This window comes from Python bivittatus, unplaced genomic scaffold (genome assembly GCF_059951505.1).
Source record: "Python bivittatus isolate LINGU-HERP-01145 unplaced genomic scaffold, Pbiv_v1 ctg000840_np1212, whole genome shotgun sequence".
Classification (NCBI taxonomy): domain Eukaryota; kingdom Metazoa; phylum Chordata; class Lepidosauria; order Squamata; family Pythonidae; genus Python; species Python bivittatus.
This window is the reverse complement of record NW_028277113.1, coordinates 48,982,906-49,010,381: the sequence shown is the minus strand read 5'-3', so window position 1 is coordinate 49,010,381 and position 27,476 is coordinate 48,982,906. Positions and strand designations below refer to the sequence as shown.

Genomic DNA, 27,476 nt, shown 5'->3' with positions numbered 1-27,476 from the left:
TTTAGCATATTGGACTTCAGTACTGTATAATAAGTGTACACCCTCATTACTGGGGAGATTCAGATTTTCTTAAGGGGAGAGAATCAGCAAAATAAGTTTTCAAATAACTCTCCTGAGTTTTATTACATTTCTGAAAACCCTTCCAAAAGGACAAGTGCTCCTTTGAGTCCCAGGCTGCCATAAAACAGCCGTAATGTTTTAAGTAAACTCACCTGCATTTCCAGATCGAAGAGGATGGCTTGGCTGTTGATCATGATCTGCAGCATAACATTGTTTGATGTGTTCCCATTTTTATTTTGCAATTTAAACAAAGTTTGTACTAAATGACAGTCCAGATGATCCTACTTACTGCTACGAAAGCCTGTATTACTAAGTCCCTCTTCAGTCAGCAATGGGACTTAGTGCACCATCTATTACGCATAGCAACTCTGAGAAAACCCTTGTCCCCAATTCTCCGTTTCCAGATTCGGCTCACTGAGCCAATCAGAACCACTTCTCAGGGAATGTCAGTCAAATAGCATTGCTATTGTGAGCCCTAACGCACCCTCAGGAGGGGTCTCTGTGCTGCAGCAGACCTAAGCCCACAACAGGAAATGATTGATTGGCCTTGTGACTAAAAAGGTTAGTTATTAGCATTCTCTGACCTGTTCACAGATACATCATCAACAGAACTAAACTTGCAAGGGTGCTAGCTTGATTTACAGTTTAATTAGCTGTATTTATAAACAACTGAAGACTCATTGGCCAACAAAGTTAGTGAAGACTGGTTCCATGGGAAAGCTTACTTGAAAAGGATGCAACACTAGATTTAATGAGAATGAGATGCAACTCATCAGGCCACTGGTCCTCCCACACCTGAGACTTCATATTTAGACATGCAACATTAACCAGCAGGAGATAAATCAGCAGAACTAATTAAATGGAAGCATAGCATAGCAGAGAAGGGAGGGGGTGGATGAGAGGGAAATGGCCCCATCACTCATTTCAAAACACAAAAAAGAGATGCAATTCCTTGGGGAGAAAGTGGAGATAGACAGACAGACAGACAGATATAATTGTGTGTACATGAGTTTCTTTGACCCCCCTCCTACTTTCTTTTCACTCCTACTCCAACCTGAAGCTTCACAACATAGCCTATAAATGGTGTCATGTATCTCACTCTTCAGGCAGATAATTGCCCCAGGAGACTCTGAACATTTCAAAACAAAACTTCAAGCTCTAAACAGAGAAATCCTGGCTCCATTGTCTGTGCACAAACATTCCAATCTCTGATTGACAACACAGCAACTTACAAGCAGGATGCTGGAGAATTCAACATTCTGAGTTAAATGGCATTGCTCTGATCAGAGACATTTAGATAAGCTGACTGGAAATTGGTAATTAGTTTAAGGAGTTGTGGTTTTTTTCCTCTTTTTCTTAAGAATATTTTGGGTTCAGGAAAAATAAGGTGATAGACCCAATAAGCATTTTCTTGTCTAATATAACACTGCCACTACCTGCACTTAGTGGGGGGAAAAAACCCCTAAATAGATATTTCTCCCAGGGTTGCTCTTTAAAACAGTAAATCTTAGGCAACTCTTGCCAAAAGGAAGAGTGTGTGGGAGTAAAAGAAGCAAATGTTTAACATTTCCTGGATCACTTATTTTCCTTAGAAACGTTTCAGAGCATGTTATCTCAGAAAAATATATTTTCTAAATACAGCAAGCCAGAATTTCCCAACTTGGTCCTCTCCAGATGTGTTGGGACTACAGCTTCCAAAATTTACAGCCAGCACTGGAGGAAGATTGTTGTAAGAAAATACTGGGCAAAACCCTAGTTTCAGCTCCAGCTTTGTCATGGGGGTTCTAAGTAATACAGTGAGGCTCTCTTGTGTCGGTGGATCTTGGTTAACTTATCTGCTGCAATATTTTCAACAGCTGGATCTAAGTCTCCAACTTAATTTCCTACAATGTCCTCAAGTTACTTTGTTTTAGGCCATTCTGGGAAATCTAAAATGTGCTAGACTGGGACACTCAATATTGACTTGCAGGCTTACACTGGGGGAAAAAAAATTAAACAGGACCCAGGTGTTGGCTATGCTCAGCTGCAGCACTGATGCCAGCCAGCAAAGAACAATTTTTCAGTTCAAAACATTTCAAATGAAAGGACTTCTTGCACTTGAATATACGGAGTACTATCCCAGTGGTTATAAACCACTGCATGCACTGATGACCATTTGCAAATTAGCATCCTTCTTCTAGGAGGAACCATCATTTCCCAGCATCTAAATTGTAAATAGCTCTTCCTTTCTCTGCTAGTACTTTTGTTGCAAATGGAAGTACTATTTGGAGGCTGAGAACATCATTGGTGCTTAGTAATATTTGCTTTCTCCCACATCTTCATTCCAAAATGTTTCAACACCAGAAACTTTAGTCCCACTTCAGCCCCATTGCCCAGCTTGTCATTGTATGGCCTTAGAAAAAAAGAAACATGATAGTTCAGCTTTAAAACAATCTTTCCAAAAAAAGGGAATAGAGATAGCTATTTACATTTTTCTTTAGAGACATAGGATATGTCCTGCTGCTAATTTATATAATGTTAGCATAGCCATTTATTTATTCATTTTAAAAGATGTCTATAACCACCCATATTGTAATACAACTCTGGGCAGCTTACAAAACAATACATTTAGCAGAGGAATTAAGAATCTTTTTCAGTTGAGAAATGGATGCTCTTGGCTTTTCTCCATCCTCTTCCCTTGTTCCCTTTCCCTTTTCCCTCTCTTGTTCCCCTATTTGACCTTCAGGGCTGCTCCTGCTTCCTGAAATTAAGTCAAAAGCTACATAAATTAAAGACCCATTTGCTGTATTCTAGGGCAGGTTCTCAGTGTAGCTGTTGCAGAGCAAATAGCTCTGTGAAAGCACCCAAATGCCATTCAAACTGGACCCTAGGCAAGGAATTTTCTATTGGCATTAATGCATGAATAAAAATACAAATTAGGAGACAGGCTAGCAATGGTTAAAAGACTTGGAAAAATGAAGACCAGAACCACAAACCTCACAACATTTACAAGTGCTAAGATGGAAATTAATGTGGATGGAGATGAATCTATAGGTTCACAATAATTCTAAGACATGGGATGATTTAATTGTGAATTGTTAAATAAGCTACAATGTGTTGAGTGTATTCATTGGACTAGGCATTAGTCAAGCAAATCATATTACAACTTAAGGCAGTGTCTGAACTCAGTGTCAGGCTTCCAACCACTCATACCTTGATTTGTGGCAAGCAGAGCCCTAGCCTGCAGGCATTCATTTTCAGTAGGTTCTTCAAAGTGGTCAATATCAAACCCCAAGGGTCAATTCATAGTGTTGTTGTTGTTTAGTCGTTAAGTCGTGTCCGACTCTCCGTGACCCCATGAACCATACTGCGCCAGGCCTTCCGGTCCTTCACTGCCTCCCTGAGTTTGCTCACTTTCATGCTCATTGCTTCAGTGATGCTATCTAACCATCTCATCCTCTGCCGTCCTCTTCTCCTTTTGCCTTCAATCTTTCCCAGCATCAGGGTCTTTTCCAAAGAGTCCTCTCTTCGCATTAGGTGACCAAAGTATCTGAGCTTGAGCTTCATTATCGATCCTTCCAATGAGCAATCAGGGTTGATTTCCTTTAAGATTGACTGGTTTGACCTCCTAGCAGTCCAGGAGACTCTCAAGAGTCTTCTCCAGCACCACAGTTCAAAGGCATCAATTCTTCGGCGCTCCGCCTTCTTTATGGTCCAGCTCTCACAGCCATACATTACTACTGGAAAAACCATAGCTTTGACTATGCGGATCTTTGTCGGCAAGGTGACGTCTCTGCTTTTTAATATGCTATCTAGGCTTGCCATAGCTTTCCTCCCAAGGAGCAAGCGTCTTTTAATTTCATGGCTGCAGTCTCCATCTGCGGTGATCTTGGAGCCCAAATAAATGAAGTCTGTTACTGCTTCCATTTCTACCCCTTCTATTTGCCAGGAATTGATGGGTCCAGATGCCATGATCTTAGTTTTTTTAATGTTGAGTTTCAAACCAGCTTTCGCCCTCCTCTTTCACCCTCATCAAGAGGCTCTTTAGTTCTTCTTCACTTTCTGCCATTAGGGTGGTATCGTCTGCATATCTGAGGTTGTTGATGATTCTCCCTGCAATCTTAATTTCGGCTTGTGATTCTTCCAGCCTGGCATTTCTCATGATGTACTCTGCATATAGGTTAAATAAGCAGGGTGACAGTATACAGCCTTGTCGTACACCTTTCCCTATTTTGAACCAATCGGTTGTTCCGTGACTGGTTCTAACTGTTGCTTCTTGGCCTGCATACAGATTTCTCAGGAGACAGGTAAGGTGGTCTGGTACTCCCATCTCTTTAAGAATTTGCCACAGTTTGTTGCGATCCACACAATCAAAGGCTTTTGCATAGTCAATGAAGCAGAAGTAGATATTTTTCTGGAACTCTCGTGCTTTCTCCATGATCCAGCGAATGTTGGCAATTTGATCTCTAGTTCCTCTGCCTCTTCGAAACCCAGCTTGTACATCCGGTAGTTCTCGGTTCATGTATTGCTGAAGCCTAGCTTGTAGGATTTTGAGCATAACCTTGCTAGCATGTGAAATGAGTGCAATTGTGCGATAGTTTGAGCATTCTTTGGCATTGCCCTTCTTTGGAATTGGAATGTAAACTGACCTTTTCCAATCCCGTGGCCACTGTTGCGTTTTCCAAACTTGCTGACATATTGAGTGCAGCACTTTAACAGCATCGTCTTTTAGTATTTTAAATAACTCAGCTGGAATACTGTCATCTCCACTAGCTTTGTTGTTAGCAATGCTTCCTAAGGCCCACTTGACTTCACTCTCTAGGATGTCTGGCTCAAGGTCAGCGATCACACCAGCGTGGACATCAGGGACATTAAGATCTTTCTTGTATAGTTCTTCTGTGTATTCTTGCCACCTCTTCTTAATCTCTTCTGCTTCTGTTAGGTCCCTGCCTTTTTTTGTCCTTTATCATGCCCATCTTTGCACTAAACATTCCTTTCATATCTCCAATTTTCTTGAAGAGATCTCTAGTCTTCCCCATTCTATTGTTTTCCTCAATTTCTTTGCATTGTTCATTTAAGAAGGCTTTCTTATCTCTCCTTGCTATTCTCTGGAAATCTGCATTCAGTTGCTTATATCTTTCCCTTTCACCCTTGCTTTTCGCATTCCTTCTTTCCACAGCTATTTGTAAAGCCTCATCAGACAGCCATTTTGCTTTCTTGCATTTCTTTTTCTTTGGGATGGTTTTAGTTGCTGCCTCCTGTACAATGTTACGGACCTCCGTCCATAGTTCTTCAGGCACTCTGTCTACCAAATCTAATCCTCTAAATCTATTCATCACCTTCACTGTGTACTCACAAGGAATATGATCTAAGTCATACCTGAGTGGTCTAGTGGTTTTCCCTACATTCTTCAATTTAAGCCTAAATTTTGCAGTAAGAAGCTCATGATCTGAGCCACAGTCAGCTCCTGGTCGTTTTTGCTGTCTGTATAGAGCTTCTCCATCTTTGGCTGCAAAGTATGTAATCAATCTGGTTTCGGTATTGACCATCTGGTGATGTCCATGTGTAGAGTCGTCTCTTGTGTTGTTGGAAAAGAGTGTTTGCTATGACTAGCTTGTTCTCTTGACAGAACTCTATTAGCCTTTGCCCTGCTTCATTTTGTACTACAAGGCCAAACTTGCCTGTTATTCCGATTACTCCTTGACTTCCTACTTTAGCATTCCAATCCCCTATGATGAAAAGGACATCTTTTTTTGGTGCTAGTTCTAGAAGATGTTGTAGGTCTTCATAGAAGCGGTCAACCTCAGCTTCTTCAGCATCAGTGGTTGGGGCATAGACTTGGATGACTGTGATATTGAATGGTTTGCCTTGGATACGCACTGAGATCATTCTGTCGTTTTTGAGGTTGTACCCCATTACTGCCTTTCCCACTCTCTTATTGACTATGATTGCAACTCCATTTCTTCTAAGGGTTTCTTGCCCACAGTAGTAGATATAATGGTCACCCGAATTAAATTCACCCATTCCCGTCCATTTCAGTTCGCTGATTCCCAAGATGTCGATGTTCAGTCTTGTCATCTCATGCTTGACCACATCCAGCTTGCCTTGGTTCATAGATCTTACATTCCAGGTACCTATACAATATTGTTCTTTGCAGCATCGGACCTTCTTTTCGCTTCCAGATACATCCACAGCTGAACGTCCTTTCGGCTTTGGCCCAGCCGCTTCACTCTTTCTGGAGCTACTTGGAATTGCCCTCCGCTCTTCCCCAGTAGCATATTGGACACCTTCCGACCTGAGGGGCTCATCTTCCGGCATCATATCTTTTAGCCTTTTAACATTGTCCATGGGGTTTTCTTGGCAAGGATACTGGAGTGGGTTGCCATTTCTTTCTCCAGTGGACCACATTTTGTCAGAACTCTCTGTCATGACCTGTCCGTCTTGGGTGGCCCTGCACGGTATAGCTCATGGCTTCACTGAGTTACGCAAGCCCCTTCGCCACGACAAGGCAGTGATCCATGAAGGGGCAATTCATAGTACTATTAGTTAAAATAGTATTTATTAAATTATTTTCATATAATAAACATTTGGGGGTTGATGAACAATTTGAAATTCCATGAAGGGTTCGATGAGTTGAAGAGTTTGGGGACCCCTAGTTTACATCATAGATGGGCATCTCTTGCATAACCAAGTATCCTGAAAATGTTAGGTTTCTGATGGCATGCTTAACCATGTAGGATTGCATACATATAAGATGTGGGCAGAGAATGACAATATAACCCACTCCATGGATCTGTATTTATTCATTTCTCTGTTCTGAAAAAAAGCTAAGGTTTCATACAAGAACAAAGGGTTAAATGATGCAAACTACCCATGACATATATAACCACATTTCCTTTGCATGGGGACTTCTTTATTTAACAATGAGCTCTTAAAAATGTGTCATCCACTCACAGCCTGTCTTTTACCTCCTGAAGGAAATGAAGTAAAGAACCACCCCTACAAAATATAAGGCTTCACAAGGGAAACAAGAATATAGTGTTTATACTGGCTACTGCACCTTAGCCTGCAAGAGTCCTCAGAGACACTGCAATTTATCTTTGAGAAACAGTCGAAAGTTGGAAAAATTAAAAAGAGGTCTTGTTCTTCACACATGGTAAATGAGCATAAAGCATTGTGCAGTGTCCAAGATTCAAGAAGAGACTACAAGTTGCCTTTCTTCCCCAAGGTAAACGAAAACAGATTTAAGTATACCTGAAAAATATGCTACATGGGAAATATAAAGGTGTTTTTATAGAGGCAAGCACATATTCAACTGATCTCAGGTGGAAAGAATCAGAGTAGTTCCATTCTGAGACCTTTCACTGACAAGTACTCCTTTGCCATACACATACCACATCTCAAAAGATCAGCTTTGCATCAAGCCCTATGAAATCCAGCCATTTGACGTATTTACATGGGTCTAAATCCAGACGGAGCCATTTTTGCCATATAAAATTGTACAATGGAATGACTCAGCAAAGTCCATGTTATGAAGACTGGCTTGAGCTGAGAACCTTAGAGCCTTAGTTGAATTTTGGCAGCACTGCCCAATACTGTAGTTGCCTTTTAATGCTTAAAGCAGGACTCTTTCTAGTCCTATCTAGAGATGGCAGAGCTTAGAACTGGGACTTTTTGCATGCAAACCATGGGCTATTTGACTGAACTATGACCTAATTCTATGAATCATTACAGCTCAAACTGCACTATAAGCTTTTCAGCCATAGACAAAAGATCCTTAATTTGGAAGGTACACATATGAGAACGATCAGGCTATGTCAATAAGGGCCAAATTTTTTGGCCTGGATTTTGTGTCTTTTTTGAATATTATTATTATAATTTCCAGGAGAGAACCCAATCCACAACAGGTAAAGGAGTTAATAACTTTCATTTTCAAAGTAAAATGTGAAGAAATTATAGCAGGCCACTGGAACATCTTCGTAGTTTAGCCGAATAGAAACATCTGCCAAAACTGAAGGTTGACTGATCTTGGAACTTCCATGCATGCTATTGACTTGGAAGCATAGCTCACTCACATTTGTTTGTTTCGGACATTTGTTTTTGAAGCAGCATTTCTTGAAATGTTTGTCTTCATTAGTCATTGCAGCAGGTGAGCACGCAGAGAAAAGTTGCCCTGCCACAATCAATCAACACATGCAGCAGTTGCAAAAGCCAAGTTAGGCGGGGCATGAATAATTTGTAAGCAGTTAAATCACACATTGTTCAAAATTTAAATGGTCACCCAAAAACATCAGGACTGGATAAGCTGGTGCAATATGAATTTCTGCTGACACAATAGCCATCTTCTGTTCCATACATCTGGAACAAGTCTTTTTTTTTAAGGCATTTTTTGTAACACAGACAGACTTGCCTTCCATAAAGTTCAAAGTATCAGATTTTAGAGGTTCTATTGATTTATGCCAGTTTTTTTTTTCATTTTAAAATTATAACTGATATCTACAGTTATGTGAAGTAAAACAAACATTTCAAGGCTGCAATCACCGGCTTGTTTTCCACTGTGCAATTCCTTCTGCTGAGTAAGTTTGTAATGTAAAACCCTTAAGACTTACATACACAGTATCTTCAGAATGAGTTTGAGAGAGGGGGAATCTAATTTTCCTGCATGAATAACTTCTACTGATCTTCTGTGAATTCATCATGAACAGGTGCTCTGTTAGGAAATCTGATTAAGGTTATACATAGTTTTGAAAGTTTAAAAAGACATTATAAAAAACATATACAGTTTCTGTTAAATTTTAGTCAAAAGAAATCCAATGTTTAGGAGAGGTTCTTTTAGAAATGTACAGTTATTGACAATCAAGAGTTCTGCTCAATCACAGGAAGATCAAAATATACTGAATGTCAAATAAAAATTAAAAGGAAGCAATAATGCTTTTTAAATCCTGCATTTGTATTGCAACCCTGGAAAACAGGTATAACAATAATCTTTTCAGCAAATCAGGAATAGCACAGTGAAACTCCGTTTCATTTCCCTATGGGATATCCAACATTCACCATGGAAAATGCATTTACAGTACAGCAAAATCAAGAAACAGCAGGACCTACTGCCTCCTCTTAAAGGTTAATCCAATAATCTTAGTTGTAAAGCATTGGATTTATACTGAATACAAAGAATGCAGTTAAATATCTAAGTCTAGCATTTATCTGTCCGATCTACATATTTACCAGTCAATCAGAATTATTTGCTCCACTCCAAACATAATCTCCCAATAATTACAATGTTTTAACCCATGCCTAGGGATAAATCAATGCACCTACCAATTAAAATTTAGTTAGACTGCAGGCACAAGAATTTTTAACCTCATCATAAGCAAATTATAATTTGCATAAACAGTAACATGCATGTGATTGACACATACACTCCTCTGAAAAACAATAATTCTTGCATATGTAAAAAATGGTCATATATTTTTATCTATCATAACATCCGTGTGCGTGCTAAGTAGTATCTTAAGTAGTAAAAAAGAGTTTTTGTAGATTACTAGCAAAGGTGTTGATTAGTTTTATATCCCCATAGGAGTTATTCCATGTACTTGTAAACCAGAGCTACCAAAAGACTTTTTGCAGTACATTTCCATAGTGCATCAAGTTGCAGCTTTCCAAATGTGTTGGGACTACCATTTCCAAAATTTCCAGATGGCACTGTTAACTAGACTATAATATGGATCTTCATTTGCTTATCAGAAGGTTATACTGGTAGTGCATTTGCATTCATTAAAAATTCGGAAGCAGTTTCCAAGAAAATAATCAAAATAGAATAATGAAATGCAATTATATGATTAAACCAATAAATGAAAAGATAAAAATTATCAATTTTTAGGGATCTTTGCCAATTACATATTCAAAAGAATGCTCAGATAAGTAAGTCTTTCATGTTAGAAGAAGCTTCCGTATTGGGAACCCACACATTTCGATCATTCCATGTAGCAGACATAATTCAAATCTGCTAAACGTCCACTAGTGCAGACTGCAGTAATGGCTGTCAAAATGTATTGTTCAGGATGATAGTGTTCATTTTCTTTTTAAGTTATTTTTTAAGGTTTGGGGCATTTAAAAAACTTCTTAGCCTTAGTCTACAGAGATGAAACCCTACTGACAAGTCAAATCCAAATTGTATTTTATTTCTCTGCAAAGCAAAGACACATTCAGCAATGGTTCAGTGAAGAATGTTCCATGGAGCCAGTTTACTGTAGGCATGATCAAAAGTTAAAATATATCAAGGTTTAGGTTTATATTAACCACATGTCACATGAAACATTCAAAGGAATGTTCCAATATGTATCTTTCAGCAAAAAGAGCTTTTACAAACAACTTTGGCATAAGCTTTTAACACGCTCTTTCCCAACTTTGTTTTCTCACTGTCTAATTTGCTTTGTTTCAAAGCTTCATATTTCAGCTTGTTAAGGATTGCACTTGTCACACAAAAGGATGTTGATATAATTAAGCTAGATGATGTGCCCCACAAGTAAAACCAGCCATTCATGAAAGCTGGTCACCAGAGGCCATTTCAAACAATGCATATTTCAGGGTAATCTAAAGTAATCCCTTCTCTCTGCTGATTTGGTTTCCAGGCAGTCTTAAGCATATGTGTGGAGCAAACAGGAGGCTTATTAAAACCTGATGTTATATTGGAGATTGTCAAGCAGTGGACTCATGATTGAATTCAATATCTCTTATCCTTCAAATAGAAAATATCGCATATGCAGATGTTTTAAAATAGAGAAGTAAAATCATACAATTCTTTAAATAACTGAGGACTCTGACTTTGAACTCTTAGGGGGGGGCGGGGAATATAAGAAAGATGATCATGGCCTGATTTAGCAGTTATCAGGAAATCCATGACAAAATTCTCCATGTCTTTTGCAGCCATAAACAATGACCTCAGTGTTTACAGGAATTTAGGCTATTTTCATATTCCCTTTATAAACCACATCCATTTGCTCTGACTCTCTCTGAACTGCTCAGCAGTGTACAGCTGAGGAATCTGAAATCAGGATATCAAAGCTTCAAGTAACAAAGTCATCCCTTTTATATTTTACTAGAATGCTAAAGATTGGAGGAAAAAGACACTTTAAAAATATATACTGTATGGTCTTTCCCAAACAAATATTAAGATTACAACTCTCAGATTCCTACTGCTGCATATCCTCAGACCAGTGGGTATATTGACCTATCTATGACTTTTTAAAGTGATCTTTTTAATTTGTGAAATGATAAATTGAGCCAGTGTGGTGTAGTAGTTAAGACTTTGGACAGAAACCAGGAAACCGTGAAGTCTTGTCCTGGGTGACTTTGGGCCAGTCACTTTCTCTAAGCTCTAGGAAGAAGGAAATGCAAGCCACTTCTGAAAATACTGCCGAGAAAAGTGCAGGGACTTGTCCAGGAGCTTGAAGGCATCAATTTGTTTGTTAAATTAAGCTTCCATTTAAAGAATGACTTGGCCTATCAAACAGTCATGGAAGAAAACATCAAAGTTTTATTTTAAGAACCAATGCCCCCTGTTATTGCTGCAAATATGACTTCTGCCATAGAAAAAAATGGTTTTAGAAGTTGAAGTTTGTCTCTGCTATAAGCTTTGCCTGCAACCCTGCTACATTAAAATGGGAATCCTGCTATTTACATCCAATAATAGCAGAATTATATCTCTTTTGAGACTAAAAGATATCTAGAGAAAACATCTGGAGGTCAAGATGAAGTGTTCTTTCATTCTTTATAATGTATGTACACATGGAATTTTCAAAAATATCTTTTGCACCAGTTCCCCACTAATATTTTATAAGAGCTCACTGATAAATCCCTATATGACTGATTTATATTTATTAGGATTTTTTAAAGTAAAGTATTTCTATGTATAAAAGTCCATGTATGTGATAAACAACTCATAACTACTTCAAAGAACAAGCTCATTTTAGCAAACTTTCTTAAGAGACTGGGTCTCAGCTGGGGGATGGGAGAGATTTAGGGAAATCATTTGCATTTTTAAGTTTGTATATTTATTCCACTCCTCTCTAGGTTCCTAAACCCTCAGTGAGAGCTAAAAGTCCTGAAGCTGGCAGTCTGCAACCAATCAAGGAATTACAAAGACCATTGGCAAACAATGATCGTAGAGGACACATGTTATCAAATAGTGGTTATTAGGCTTACTAACAGCAGCATATAAATACTATTTGGGTAGAGAAAACTCTGGGAGTTCACATGGAGGAACTGTGTATTATAAATATTTTTTCCTTGTGCCTTCCACTGCTGTCTGAGCAAGGGCTAACAAACAACCACCAGCAGACTGAAATTTCTTATTTATTTTTTAGATAACAAGGGCCTCTTGATCTGCAGTATCTCTTTGATCATATAGTAAAGCCACTGAAGTTTGGCAGTGGTTGATGAATAAAACCACTTGTACCTGAATTGATGTTGCTGAAATTGATTTTATAAAATCTGCAGTGGCCACAATTAGAACACTGTTTTATCCTATTATAAATATTTTTAAGCTTTCGAAACCTAGGGATAGGGACAAACTCCTTAAAGACTTCTACACATACTGTACACTGGAACATTGCCCATCCTGTGTGTGAAATCTGCCAGATCTGGACAAGGATTATGAATCCTAGTATTGATCAGAAATTCTGAGAAAGAACCTACAGTATCTTAAATGAATGGTATGAAATACTTTGAAAACAAAATCTAGTCATCTTTTTGTTAAGGATAATTAATACTGTAATGTCCACCTACCATATTGAATGGTATCAAAGCAAATAATAATCCCTTAAATCCAGGCATTATGTTTATTTGAATCTATTCCACTTCTAATTTCAGGACAGAAATAGATTTGTTAATCTCAGTAAAAGTCTTACACTTCAGATGGATGTGGTATATAGTGATATTAGTTTTCCTGTAGATTTAGGCTATTTTCAGTATACTTAACCATGATATTCTCCTTGTTACTGGGATAGCACAATATTGCACCGAGGGGCTATCCCAGGCAAGGCAATAGAATTCTGCTTTATACCATCACCTCTGATATGTGGAATATCACAGGATTTGATCTGGGCCTTTTAATAACAGTCATCGTGAACATTTGCAAACACAATGTAGCAATGTCCATCAACATGGATATTTTAAAAACGGTTTTAATTTTTTAAAAAATATTTTTTAAATATGAATGTGTTAGGAATAAGGCTACTGGTCATAATAGCTGTAGAATATCTGCATCAATAAAAACTTGCAACGAAGGCAAGAAATATGTCTTACAATGCCAGTTACTGGGGAGCATAAGTGGTACAGTCAGAATGGAATGATGGAGTAAATAGGTCTTTGGTGTAACCCACTGTAGTTCTGATGTTCAATTCCTAGCTGGAATTACTTTTTAAGATTATGTGGAAAATTCATCTTGGGTAGAAAGTGGCTGCTAAAGTCAGGGAATACTGGCATTCAGCCCACCAACTCGATTGTCAAACTCTTTCCTAAACTGTTTTCAGCCAGGTTGTCTGTATCTATAGAACTGTCCACATTTAAGATCTATATCAGAGGCATTACTTGTTTGCTCACCTAGAAGATCCATTAAAACCTTCTCTGTACTGACATCTCCATTATAGAATGCTGTCAGCCCCTTGAGGTAGTCCAGACAAGAATCACCAACCATGAATACTAATACTACTTTTATTATAAGGTTACAGTAACAGTCTTGCAAGTCGGAAAGCACCTCTCCCCTCCCTTACTTTTACTCTCCCAAAAACTAAGGAAGGTCCCTTCTGAGGCGTTTTCTCCATCCCACTTCAGACTCAGATTTCGTTCATTAAACCATTGTCTAGACTGCGGCTCCTCCTCCTGTCTCCCAACGTCATTCCCACATACTATTACAAACGCCCTCCTCAAACAATATGCTCTAAAATGACTTTTGTTTTATGTATTTCAATAGTCATGTTGGGTTGTGGGGTTTTTGGCAATAGTTATATTTTGCTAGGTATTTATTATAACATTTATATTTTATACTTGTACTGTATGTTATTTGGCAGTTTTGGAGTATTTAATCTAGAAAAGCTGCTTCTAAATACAAACATCAAGTCTAATAGTTTAATTTATTAGCTGTGACTAAAGATATTTAGATTAAGATTTGGCTGATAGGGTGAGATGATGAAGGACAATTTTTAAATAAAGAAATGTTTATCATGTCAAAAATGCAGATAGATTTATTCCCCAAATGCAATGTTAATAACTTTAAAGATGTTAGTCTTTAAGTTTAAAAACATATCTAACCTGACCAGACCTTATAGGGAAATGTTCATAAATAATTTACAAAAAACAGATGTTTCAGTATTCTGTTCCATAAAAGCTATTATTATCCAGGAAGTAACTGACTTCAGACATTCACTAAACGTATTGCCATTTGTACTGAATTTACTTATAGCTGCTTTTTTGTTGTTAATCATATTAAACTTCCAGAATGACCCTCCATTTTCAGAAGTTCTCAGAATAACTCATTATCAGAACTCTATCCCCATACTCTACACATTATTGTAGGTTCTTCCTTCTGTGCTAAAATAACATTACCATTTAATGGACATATAATCCATCAGTTATGTGCAGAAAACTCTTCATGATCTGGAATTGTTCTGCTGAAATAAATACAAGAATGTACCTCACTACAATCACAATCTGGTGCCACAAGATAGAGCAGGATTCTGAACCTGTATAGCAGAATAATCATGGTAGGTAGGTAGGTAGGTAGGTAGGTAGGTAGGTAGGTAGGTATAAACTGTTAATTTCAAATGTTCCAACATATAACACCTCACAGCTGGGTCTTAAATTGGGTGCATCTTCCTGCAATAACTTATTTTCGCCAAAATCACTGTGTTTCACGCCTTGTTTGAAGCACTTTGTCGTTGTATTGTAAGAGCTTGATCCTAAGGCTTTTTCTGGCACTCGCACCATAATTTTAAGGAAAGAATCCATGCCTTACCATGCCAGCATAAACAGGTTTCACCAGTGTTGCCAGCATAAATACTCTGTTGGGATCAGGATGCCAAAGTGTAATCTCCACGTGTTCAGAATTACATAGAAAAGTTTGGTATTTTAAATGATGTATGATTTGAAATATATTGAACTCTTAGGCTTTTACCAAGTCTGACTATTTATTAACTATGACAGGCAGCTGCTCTCAGGAGATTTTCACAAAAGACTTTCTTTTCCTGGGAAGCTTGCATGCTATTTTGTAAACCCTGAGTTTGCCTAATAGATGTTTTGGCTAAACATAGAGTTGGATTTTTTTCCCTAAAAGCCCATGGTCAATTTTGGAGTCAGCATGAGGTTACAAAAGGGTTATCTGGCTAAATATCAGACAGCTTATTATGTATTTTGCCTGCTACAGGGATGTATGACACATTTATCATTAACCACACAGAAGTATGTTTCTCCTAGGAATTATTCCACTAGGATCTGCAACATTGTGCCCACAGGTCTCAGACTTTTGCAGTGTCCCTAGATAATGTCAGTAGTTCCACAGACTTAAATTTAAAAAGTAGCATTTTTTTGACCAAAACTGCATGACATTTTGGCATTTTTGCATGAGGTCTCACACAAGCATACTGCCATTTTGCAAGCTTTGGAATGGAAAATCCAGACCATTACATGAGATCACACAGTGGTACCCAGGGCCAGAAAAGCGTGCCAACCATGACATTATCCTTGTAACAGGCGAGGTCATGACACGTGGCAGCACCTGGCTGATCTAGTTTGGGTGAGACCAAGTTAGTCCTTGGATGGGGAAACTACCAGGGAATCCTGGGGTATGGGCTAGACAGGGAAGTTGAAAAATATCCCAGAGGAAAGCAGCAGTAAACCATTGCTGTATCGCTGCCAAGAAAGCGACATGGGGGTATCCATGAAGTCACAGACACTGAGCTGAACTCGCAGGAGGCTGTACCTTTATCTTTCTCACATAGGCTAAATATACCACATGCCATGGCATGTCCCCAAATCTCTCTTGAATGCCATTGCCCAGAATTGTGCCATTCACATTTTTTTTTGCTGCATTTTTCAAGAAGCTGTTAAATTTATTACATGGAACGAGTTATGCACTTCAAGACCACTTTTTTTCCTCTCATTTTTTGTGCATTATTGTAGACTTTGAAACCCACATCCTTGTGAAATGATCATAAACAAGATAATCTAAACATCTTGTCCATTTGGTACTCTGAGGGTATTTATTTTCTATGCTCCATGAAATATTTTAATGTGAGTGACTGCAGAAGTGATGTGGTCTATGGCATGGATGCTGCTTGCTAATTATGCATGACATCAATTTTTGCCAGTATAAATACAGTGACCACTAAAAGACTATAAAATTAATGCAATCGAGTTTGCATATCAGGTTGCTGAAACAGTGTTTAGTTTTTATTACTACTCAGCCTTTTGTTCTCAATCTCTTGAAAGGAATAAAATCTTTATGGAAAAAAATCTTTGTCACTCTAAAGCAACAGAACCCACTGGCATGGAAAAGTTCCACCACCGTCATTTTTCACTTGCCAAAACAGATACAGGCAAAAGCCAAAAGTTCCTGTCTGATAGGAAGCATTCATGAGCTATAATAAAATACATTTTATCTAACACTTTCAAACTTTCAGACTTTTTCATGTGCCACACAAAGAAACTACCGTTTTAATTCATGTACTACCCTACATAATTTGAATGTGATTAGAACTTATTAGTCATGCATTTTACAAGTCTGGGGTGCAATATACTTGCAGCCTGATGCACATTAGTGCCTATTTGTTTTTTTTCCCCCCCTCTGGTTTTTTTTCCCCAACTACAGAAAAATTCAGTATCAGAGCTATCTGCACCTAGGTACATATTCTCTGATCCCAGAAAATTATATGTGCAACACTCCTATGAGCTTAAAAACAGCATTGTATAATATAATACAACTCAATATGCCACATTAATTGCACAAATGTGCCTAGTGTCTAGCATTGTTTTTTCTGTACACCCAGAGTAGGCAACTTGACACTCTCTTTCTCCCCACCCCCCAGCAAAAAGAATACATTTGGCTTTTTTTGTCACTGAGTTTCAGGAGCCTGGTGATAATGATAGCTGGAAGGTTCCCTGTGCCCACAGGCTATCCATTCTCCCTGCCCCCCCCCTCTTTTTCTCTCTCTCTTTCTCTCTCTATCCTATAAAATAATGCATTCTCTTATGACACAATCAGGCCCAGTAACAGCACTTGGCATAATGGGACAATGCTGGAGCTACAAGGGATCACTGCAATTCAAACTAGACTGCCTGTTAAAACAACAGCAAAAATTACAACATTAATTAATAGAAATGCCTAGAAACCCATTCTAGGACTGTTTTAAAGGACAGAATGCCAGTGTGGCAGAAAAATGGGGAAATGGCCAATACTCTTGGATATAAGTGAATGACACAAATACTTGGTTTTCAAGTTTTATATTCTTTTGATAGTTCAGCATATAGAAAGCCAGAGCATGAGGAATTCTAGAGAGTGCTAGGCGGGAGAAGGCTGATAGAGACTGGTGCAGTGCCTTAGCTAAACTAATCATTTAAATAAGAAGCAAAATTGGTAGAGCACCTGCTTCTCCTCACTGCCCATCATCATGAGTTTGCTTCCATGCTGTCAGGTCAAACATGTTTGCATTCAAAAACAGTTTCTTTTTCTGCTATGCTGTATGCCATTGCAGTTTCACAGATGACAAAATTGAGGTTGAACCACAAGATAAGGGGTCAAAGCTCACTTATCTAAAGGCTTTTGGTAGGCAAGGTTTCTCTGTCCTTCTGCTTCAGTTCCCCAACTTAATGGAAAATAATTAAAGTAGTCAGCCGACTGGGGAAAAAAAAATCTCATATGGTTTCATTCTCCTAGCCAATTAGATAAGGGAAGATATCATCATTCCAGGATTTTAAAAAGAGTGTTTGTTTTTAACTGATACACATCTGGGTTGCAAAGTTACATCAGAAGCAGCAATCCCTAATCCCTCACATACAAGAATGAAATGCTTCTTTAAAAATAGTAGAATTGCCATTTGCAATTTTTAGATACTTTTTTGAAAAGTAATTGATAAAAGTTCAGATTATTTATAGCTCCCTGACTAATAGTTGAAAGCATCTTTGCAGCCAGCTGAAATGTTAGTCCAGTCACTTTAAATACTGCAGCTCCAACAATAACTGTGAGCTAATTCGCAAAGTTGTCAAAATAAACATCCATGGAGAAGGCTGATTATTTTTTTGTTTATTAAAAGGGTACAGTCTTTTGACCTGGGAAAACATGCATTCATGGGCACATCAAAAACTATATGTCACAGAAGCATCATTAGTCCTCAGATTAGGGTCGAAGGAGCAACATAGTGGCCATTGGACATTTTTTGTGTGGTGGCCTTTTGAAATATAGGCCTTTTAAATATTTAGAAGGTTATAGATGACATTTGACTGAACTGGGGATGCGGGAACCAAGGGTAAAGTATATGCATTTCATTATGAATCTCTACTGTCCTACATAATACATATAATTCATAAATTGTATCAATTAGAATACAAAATATTTATGTATTAATTAATTAATTGCATTTATCTCCTGCGTTTCCTCTAAGAAGCACACAGAATGCCACCTCCATATCCAACCCTTCAAGTTTATCCTCTCAAATCTTCTAGTAAGCTAAGCTAAGAGATAATGTTTGGTCCCAAGTCACCTAGTGGGGGCTAAGCTGAGACCAGCACAATCAGCTATCATAGTCTCTCTGCAGAAACAAGGTTAGCTCCTCCAACTTTCTAAGCCATTCGTGTAAATGACAGTTTAAGAAATATGTTGGGGGAGCTCTATAAAGTGGCTGCCACAAAGGGTTTGCACATTCAGAAACATGTGGACAGTGGATGAGGATAGTCACAAATCATAAATTTACCAGAAGATTAAGTAGTAAGGAGTATTTTGCTTCCCCCTCCAGCTTCTCAGGTTGCTCATCATCTTAGTAGCATCTGTCTTTCTAGGCAGGAGAGCAAACAAAGCATTGGAGGACAGCCACTCATGGTTTTTATTTTCTAAGACTGCCTATGTGGAATCCAAGGGCATTTCTGGAAATAAAGATCTTTCTGGACCATGATGCTTTCTTTCAGATCAAGCCAGCTTTTCTTCTTTAAAATTAAAAAATAGTATATTAAAAAAATAAAAATAATGTGGGATAAAAGGTACAGCAAGAACTGTCCACTATCACATTGGTGCTGACAGGAGACTCCCAGTGAAAGATGATGCCACAAGACTTACAAGGTTTAAAGACACACAGTCACAGAGTTCACAGGAGAGCGAGATATATGAAGCCTAATGCAATATACACGGAAAAAAGGAGAATGTATGAAAAATAATGGTTAAGAATTGCCCAGTATTCATGCAATGGCATCATCTTCAGAGTGCTTTGAATTCAGGTTATACTGAGCTGAGCTCTGTGGCTCAGTGTTGATTAACAGGAAGAGAAAGTGCTGGAAGTAGAGATAGTTTCTAATTCCCTCTCCCCCAAATTCTTCCACTTCTTTATATATTAATTGAAAATTAACAGTCTATCTGTAATGTTTTGTTTCTTTTTCATTTTCAGGTTGATGTCATTTGTTCTAAATACAAACTAATGAATTTAATGTCATTTGCTCTAAATAAAAACGAATGAAACATGGCTTTACTTTAAGGCAACACTAGCCATTTCTGTATTATCAATAACAATCAAGAAGAAAGTTGAAGGTAATGGGGAAGAGGGGGGGGGAGAAGCAGCAAAGGAGCATCTTGCCCAGGGCACTACGTAGTCTAGTTTTGACTAACACCAACAATCTAAAACCTGTGGTAAGAAAAGGGCTGTAACAAATCTTTGTCTCTACCAAATCCTTCCTCTGGAACAAACCTTCCTGCTAAGGCAATAAAAGAACAGTTTTGCTAGATAACAATTGCTTTCCTTTGTTTCCAGCTGCTGATGCTGTAAAAATAATTGCAGGATTAGGAAGGAAGCAATTGAGCTGTCTAATGATTTTCAGTCCTCCTGTAATGTCTTTGATGTTTACCTCCTGTCATATGACAATGTCTTTCAGAGACAATTAGCCACATTATGGCTCTGATAAAGGCAGAGGGAGAAGACCTCACCTCTACCTTTTGTTTCTAAGATAAATTTACTTACACCAATTGGGTGCTACAGGTCCTCATCCCAGCTAAATTGCTAGAGGCCATTAAACATTTTGCTGTCGGCAAGCTTTAAACAGGAACTTGTTTTATGTCATTGAACTTTTTTTTTCCAACAAAAAGATTATCACTGCTTTGTCATTAACTTTATTAGAAAGTTTTTTTTAAAAAAAGACCTTATATATAGGCATAATGAGTTCAGTATGTGAACTTTTGTGCCATTTTTTCCAGCAAAGATGATTAAGTAGTTTAATTTATTTTGTTATTTTATATCCCACCTTTTTTAATATATAACTCAAGGCAGCGAACATCCCTAATACTGCTGCCTCCTATTTTCCCCACAGACTATTTAAAATGCAATCACTCTCGAATTATTGATTGGGGAGTGACTGGCCCAAAGTGACCCACTGAGTTTCCATGGCTAAGGATAGATCCGAACTGGCTCTCTCCCTAATCCAACATGACACCATACTGGTTCTGCAATACTGCAGTCCAACTACTGCCAAAGGCGGTAACTAGTGTGGCAGCTGTTTGCCCTGAGTCACTATTCCCTGGAGATTTTAGTTGGTCAAAGATGCCAGTGCAATATCTTAATTCAGGATTTAATTCAAAACCATCTTAAGGGAAAATGTTGCATGCTTCTGCTCTCGCAATAAACCTGAAATGAAATCCAATATAGTGGAAATGATGGAACCACAGTTTAATTCGCAGGGAAACTCCATTCTCTTGCCAGCCTTTGTTATTTTATAATAAATATATCAAAATCTAGATTAATATGCCAGTTTTAAATGTTTGGTAGAAATGGTACATCAAGTTGTGAAAAAAGTGTGAATCACCTCCATAAGCACTGGAATTAAAAACTACAATTTTTCATAAATGTTTAGTCAAGTATACAGATTTTCTATTTTTATAGTTTATGACATTCTTAGGTATTGAAAATGTGCAGTAATGTTTATGAGCAGGAAGCCTTATACAAATTCCGAAGAGGAAATTCACTCTATAAATTCTCTCTTCTCATGGAATAGCTTTTCCCAACCTGATACCTCCAGATACATTGGGATTATGTTTCCCAGTATTCTCAGCCATTATATGACAGCTCTAAGAAAATCATTCTGCAGGCCTGGGTTGTACTTTACTAATGAATTGTATATACTATAATCCTGGTAAATGTGACTAGTGACACAGTCTGGCTACCATTCAAAACTAATGGGCCAAATTCAACAGACAACACAATCCTAGGAGAAGCAGAAGTATATAGGAGTCCCCACCTAGAGCATGCATAAAAAGACCTGCCATGAATCAAATTTTTGAGTGGAGGGAGCAAATGATTATGATTACCAAAAAAAAAAAATGAATACACACTGTTGGGACTTTTCTTACAAGTGAACATAATAGTCATAAATATAGAAAGGTGTGGTACATTAATTGGAATATAAAGGCAGAGATCAGTTTTAGGAAACAAGATAAAATGACACTGAATTTTTTTCCACCTAAAGGGAATAATTAGCATATACTTTGTCTTTAAATATAAATGTGTGGTGCATCTCAACATTGTGAGAGAGGCAGATAGGTACATCTTACAATGAACTAAATTCTTTCTCCATTATGTTGCTCTACAGATGGCCATATTTGCTGGGCACAAAGAGAACATTTTAGTCCAACACATACATTTATTTATACATGCATATATATGTATAAGAGTTTATGTACTGCCCTCTTCCAAACACATCTGGAGGTCATAAGGTTAGAAAAGCTGATACTAGAATATATATTCTCTATAATAATGTTATTTCCTGGGGGAAAAAAAAGAAATGTTTTTTCTGAATAACTTTTCACTTGGCTACTGAAAAACAGAAGCCCTAACCCATTTTAGCTGCTTGAGGTCTTGTTCAGGCAAGTCATTTCTCTTCCTTCCCAAGACTCGTGTTGGTTTTATTTAATCAGATTACAAGACCTCCCCTAGTTTTCCTATTTGAAATGCATTATGCTAAAAACTGAAAAGGTTCCTCTAATGCTATTTTGTTTATAAAGGAGGAAATAAAAGAATAGCCATTTGATCATGCTGTGCAACAACTCCAGTCTGAGAGTTTGAAGAGCTATGATTCTTTTTCTCTTCAATCCTCCAGAAAGTGTTAAATCATAAACACGTGAGCCTCGGTCTGTTCCCATCCAAATAAGCAGGAAACGGTTGTTTTCAAGATGGACCTTAAAGAATTAAGTAAGGTGAAGAACATATAAACTTTGGGTTTTCATGATTTTAAAACATCAGTGCTTCAGACTAGAAACAGCACTTCCTTATTACCCCTTAAAAGTATATGGATGTCCCATAAAGTGGAAAACTCCCATCTACTCAACTTTGTGAAGCAAAATACTGCACTCTCAAACACATTTATAAAACGGAAACTTTGAGCATACAGTAGCTATATGGAGAATGGTCACATTCATTTAAATTAAACACATGTCTAAGGTGTGCTTGAATTGCATCTCTTTTCATTTCTCCTTAAATTTTCAGGTCCTTTCCCTTTCTCCTTTCCTCACCCACACTTCTGAAAAAATAAATAATCTGAAAGTATCTAGACCAGAATAGTAATTAAGGATTTTAATAAAGTGAACCTATCATCATGCTAAAGATATTCAGCCTTCAGTGACATTTGTTTTTATAAATGGAAATATACCCACATACATTATCCAATCAACTCCCCCTAATTCTATGTTCTGAAGATTCACTCTTCTTGTACTAGTTTAGTTTATTAAATTTGTTGTAGCCACCCACTCCATTAGGACGGGGTAGCTTACAGAATCCAAAAAAAACAATAAACACAATTTTAAAAAATTAAACACGCCTAAATAAGCAGCACAGACTAACACAATAAAAACAATAAACCATACAAATATGACTGGAGCCCCCCAAATACATCAATAAACACATTAACTGCAGTCCGGGTAACAGAGGCAGGTTTAAGGGGTTTCTGGAATCCCAGGAGAGTGGGTGCCATTCGTATCTCTAGGGGGATGCAGGGGCAGTGACAGAGAAGGCACACTTCCTCAGTCCCACAAGATGACAGTGTTTAATAGAAGGGATCTGGAACACACCCACTCTGTGCAAATGTACCAGGTGGCAGAAACAATAACTGGTTTAAAGAATAATACCTGTTCTGTGAGAGATGCACTGGTTGCCAGTAGGCTTCCAGACTCAATTCAAAGTCCTGCTGATTGACTACAAAGCTTTATATGATGTGGGTCCCATTATATTCAGGACCACTTGTTCCAGCTGGAACTGCCAACTGAACATGATCAAGTCAGTAGGGAGCACAGTTGGATATCAGATATCAGAAGGGTTCGGATATCTCAAACTCAGGAGCAAAGTATTCCATAGTGAAGAGGCTGTTATTGAAAAGACCATCTTAGCTCCCCTTGATGTCACAATCTAGGATGGTCTTTTCAATAGCAGCAGTTCACTATGGAATACTTTGCCCCTGAGGTTGAGAAGCCCGAACCCTTCTGACATTTAAAAAGGCCTAACATATTATATAGGGGGATGCGGTGGTGCAGCGGCTTAATGACGCTGAAAGTTGCAGGCCAGAAATGGTCGACGCTTCAGCGGTTCAAGTCCAGCCTTCACGTTAACAGGGTGAGCTCCTGTTTCCTCCCCAGTTCCTGTCAACCCAACAGTTCGAAAACTCACGTGAGTAGATAAATGGGGACTCTCACTCCGGTGGGAGGAAAAATGCTGGCGGCGCCTTGCAAAAGGAGTCGGGAGCAGTTGCCGGTAAGCGCAAAACCGCGCTCGCCCGAAAAGGGCGCGAAGCAACGGAAACCCTGCCTCCTGTGCTCACCAGCTGGGCTCTGCTCTAGGAAGGAGGCTCTGGCAAACCACTTCCGAAACACCTTGCCTTGAAAACTGCAAGGACTCGTCCAAGCAATCACTGCAGAGTCAGTAACGACTGAGCGCAGATAAAAAACAAACAAACATATTATATAAAACCAGCACATTCATTCTGTGAAGTCCTAAAGGTAAATTCTGGATGTCAAGGTAAGATCCACGACATACAGAAAAAAAATGGCTGTTCCATTTTTATAATCTCATATTCTTCCCTTAATTTAGAAAGAATGCTGCAGCATTTCTATGTCTTGAAAGCTTACATCCATTTTAAATGCTAATTCATTTAAACCTCATTTCTTATTCTTGCTAAGTATCTTAGGTAACCTATGTTAAGAGTAAACATTTTTGTTAAAACAAAACAGATGGAAGGAACCTTCTTTCCCAAGTCTGTTTTGATTTCTATAGTTTTGTTAATTTGAACTGCAGTCAGAAAGAGAGTTGAAATGAAGAGATCAAATAGTTCAATCTCCTGCTCCAGGTAGCATCTGCAGTATAGGAGCAACATTTCTGATGTATGGCTACATAGGTTCTGCTTAAAATCACCTCCATCTGGAAGACTCCTCATTTCAAGAATTAGGCAGAGCTCTAAGAACCCATAAACCTGGGGCCCACAGAGGAGGCTGTGTTGGGTTCTCCAATGCCAAGGACTGCAATAGCCAAGTTTGATCCAGAAACCAGCCAAGCTCCTGAGATCACTGATGACCTAGGATTCAGAATCCAAAGGCTGAGAGTTGTAGGAACAGCCAGTTACAAGGGAAAGCTCTTGAAGAGTCCCTATGGCAGCAGTGCTTATATTGTAATCTCTTCCAACAGTTATCTGAATAAATAGCTGCTGATGCTGGAATTAGGCTGTAAAAACAAGGGTGTTGTTCAGAATAGACCACTACGGAAACATTATATGTATATATCTTGTCATCTTATTGGTACAGTCTACTTACCCAGCTTCTTAAGTTGAATCTCTTTGGGCTTATCCTTTATATTATGGGTAGTCAATCCACAGCTGACATGTATCCCAGCACCCCATCTGCGGACCCCAAAGAGGTGAATGTCTTGGAAATTTTGTTTTAGGAATGGCTTGGAATATTTTAATAGGCAGGAAAATGTAGGAAGGAGGAATCCAGGAAAACAATAGTAGTGAGGGAAGAAATTTTGTTACCTAGGAGTAAGTCCCATTGCACTTAATGGGAATTCATTTTCAGTAGCTGCATATAGGATTATGTTATCAATTCACTGCAGAACAGAAAAGGTTGGGTGCTACCCAACAGGAATGTACAGCACAATTTAGTGAAAGCCCCAACCTGCTTAGAAGACCATCTACTTGCTTTCCTGAAAAATCTGAGTATGTTAGTTCATTTTTTCAGCAAAAAATAACACCTTCATTTCACTGCATAATCAATAAGCCAACTTTTTCAGTAGCTAACTAAATCCAAAATTCCTCACTGTCTAGCAAAATGTACACAAATTCCTGGGGGTGGGGTGCAGAGGGAACTAAATGAAGCTATAGACTGAAGTCTAGTAGAGGTTTGTTTCAGTTCCCTCAGCTGCAATCTTGGAGGCTCATAGCTGCTCTCAAGCAGACGCTACAGCTTGCCAGCTTTGCTGAATGCATGCTACAGGCGACCCTCCCTCATCAGACCTGGGAACAACCTGTCCTTACCTGCACTGCCTATACCTGAAGACATGTGACCTCTGCTGTTAGTGAATAACACTGTCTAGCCCAAAGGCATCTTCAATTAGTTTCTTTCATATTCATGTTGACACTATCATTAATCTATTGTTTCTGGATTTTGTACAACTACATAAACTTTTATTTTATCATGCCAGACATTGCATTGGAGACATATCATTATGAATTATTACTGTCTATAATTATTAAAACTGCAAATATTAGATTAGTATTGATATTGTTCATTATATCCCTTTCTGCTGAGCTTTAATTACTACTTATGGTTTCAGAATTGGGCATGGTTGTGTTTTATGGACAAAGGGTATCAAATGTTTGCATTAATATGAATGGTTTTTAATGATCTTATGTCAGTTTGGAAACTACTGGAGTCAGTGATGGATAAATAAATTCAACAAATAAACATTTGGCTCCTGTTGACATCCCTTCCACATGAGTGGTCCAGAAGATACTGTACCATTATATCTTTATATAGGAATATTATTTCACCTTCTTTATCCAACAAAAATTCACTCTGACAATCTCTCTTTCACTTATATATACACTCATGCACAAACTAAAGAGAAATTTCATAATCACACCATTAAATAATATACCTTTACCAATCATCTTAGTCTAAAAGCATATACATTATAGAGTTCCCACATTTTTCCAGATGGTCTCAGAAGCTTGGGCACCACTCTTATGATCATCTGAAGATTTGTAAATCACTGGCTGACTCAGAAGGCCTTCACAGAGACTTGTTGTTGGCACCAGGTTTTGCTTATGTTTAATATATTTATTATTAACAGGCTGAAGTTAAGTCAGGTTTAAGTCCATGTTTAATCAAATCCAGCTTAGTAAAGAACTAAAATAAATACACATATACACAAATATACATGCAACCATAAAAACATATACACAACAAGAAACAAAGAGATACAGGTAGTTCTCAGTTTAAGAATGAGTTCTGTTCCCAAGATCTGTCCTTAAGTCAAATTTGTATGTAAGCCAGAACAGTATTATTGTATAATACTGTATAAGTAGTATTGTGTAATGAACTTGAATCATTGTGTATTTAACTCAAATCACTGTGTATTTAACTTGAATTTTGTTACAATAGGCTCTGTTCTTAACTAGGGGTCATCTGCAAACCAGGCATTCTTAACCCAGGGACTACCTGTAGAGTATGTATTCAGAATGAGCTGAAGCTGGTGAAGGATGTTAAGAACAGCCAATGGGGCTTTTCCAGCTATGTTCAAACTAATGAGAAAAGAATATAACCCATAAACCTCCTTTTCAATGAAGATAGCAAAATGCAATTTTAGCATTTTGAAGAAGAAGTAAAGGTATAACTATGAAATTTATATTTTGGCTCAGCCTTCAACAAAAGAATTATAATGAGTAGGATTGAGACTGACAGAAATATGATCAAAGGTAAGCGAGTTTAACTTTCTGGGAGTAATACATTGCATTACAGGGTACTGAAAGAACTTCCTCATGGTGTGGCTGAATTTTTATGTACTATCTTTGAGAAATCCCAGAAAATAGCTGAAGAGAGCAAATGTCCCTACTTTCAAAAAGTGGGGAAAAAAGGATGCAGAGCTATAGATCAGAAGATTTGACATTTATACCTGGGCAGATTCTATAACAGATCATAAAACAATTGATTTGAT

At 38.0% G+C, this 27,476-nt stretch overlaps 1 protein-coding gene across 3 annotated transcripts in view; it reads right to left on the bottom strand.

The window, feature by feature from the left end:
• SULF1 (sulfatase 1) overlaps positions 1 to 27,476 on the bottom strand; it is a 123,234-nt gene that overhangs the window by 66,526 nt on the left and 29,232 nt on the right. The gene's annotated exons all lie outside the window — the stretch shown is intronic.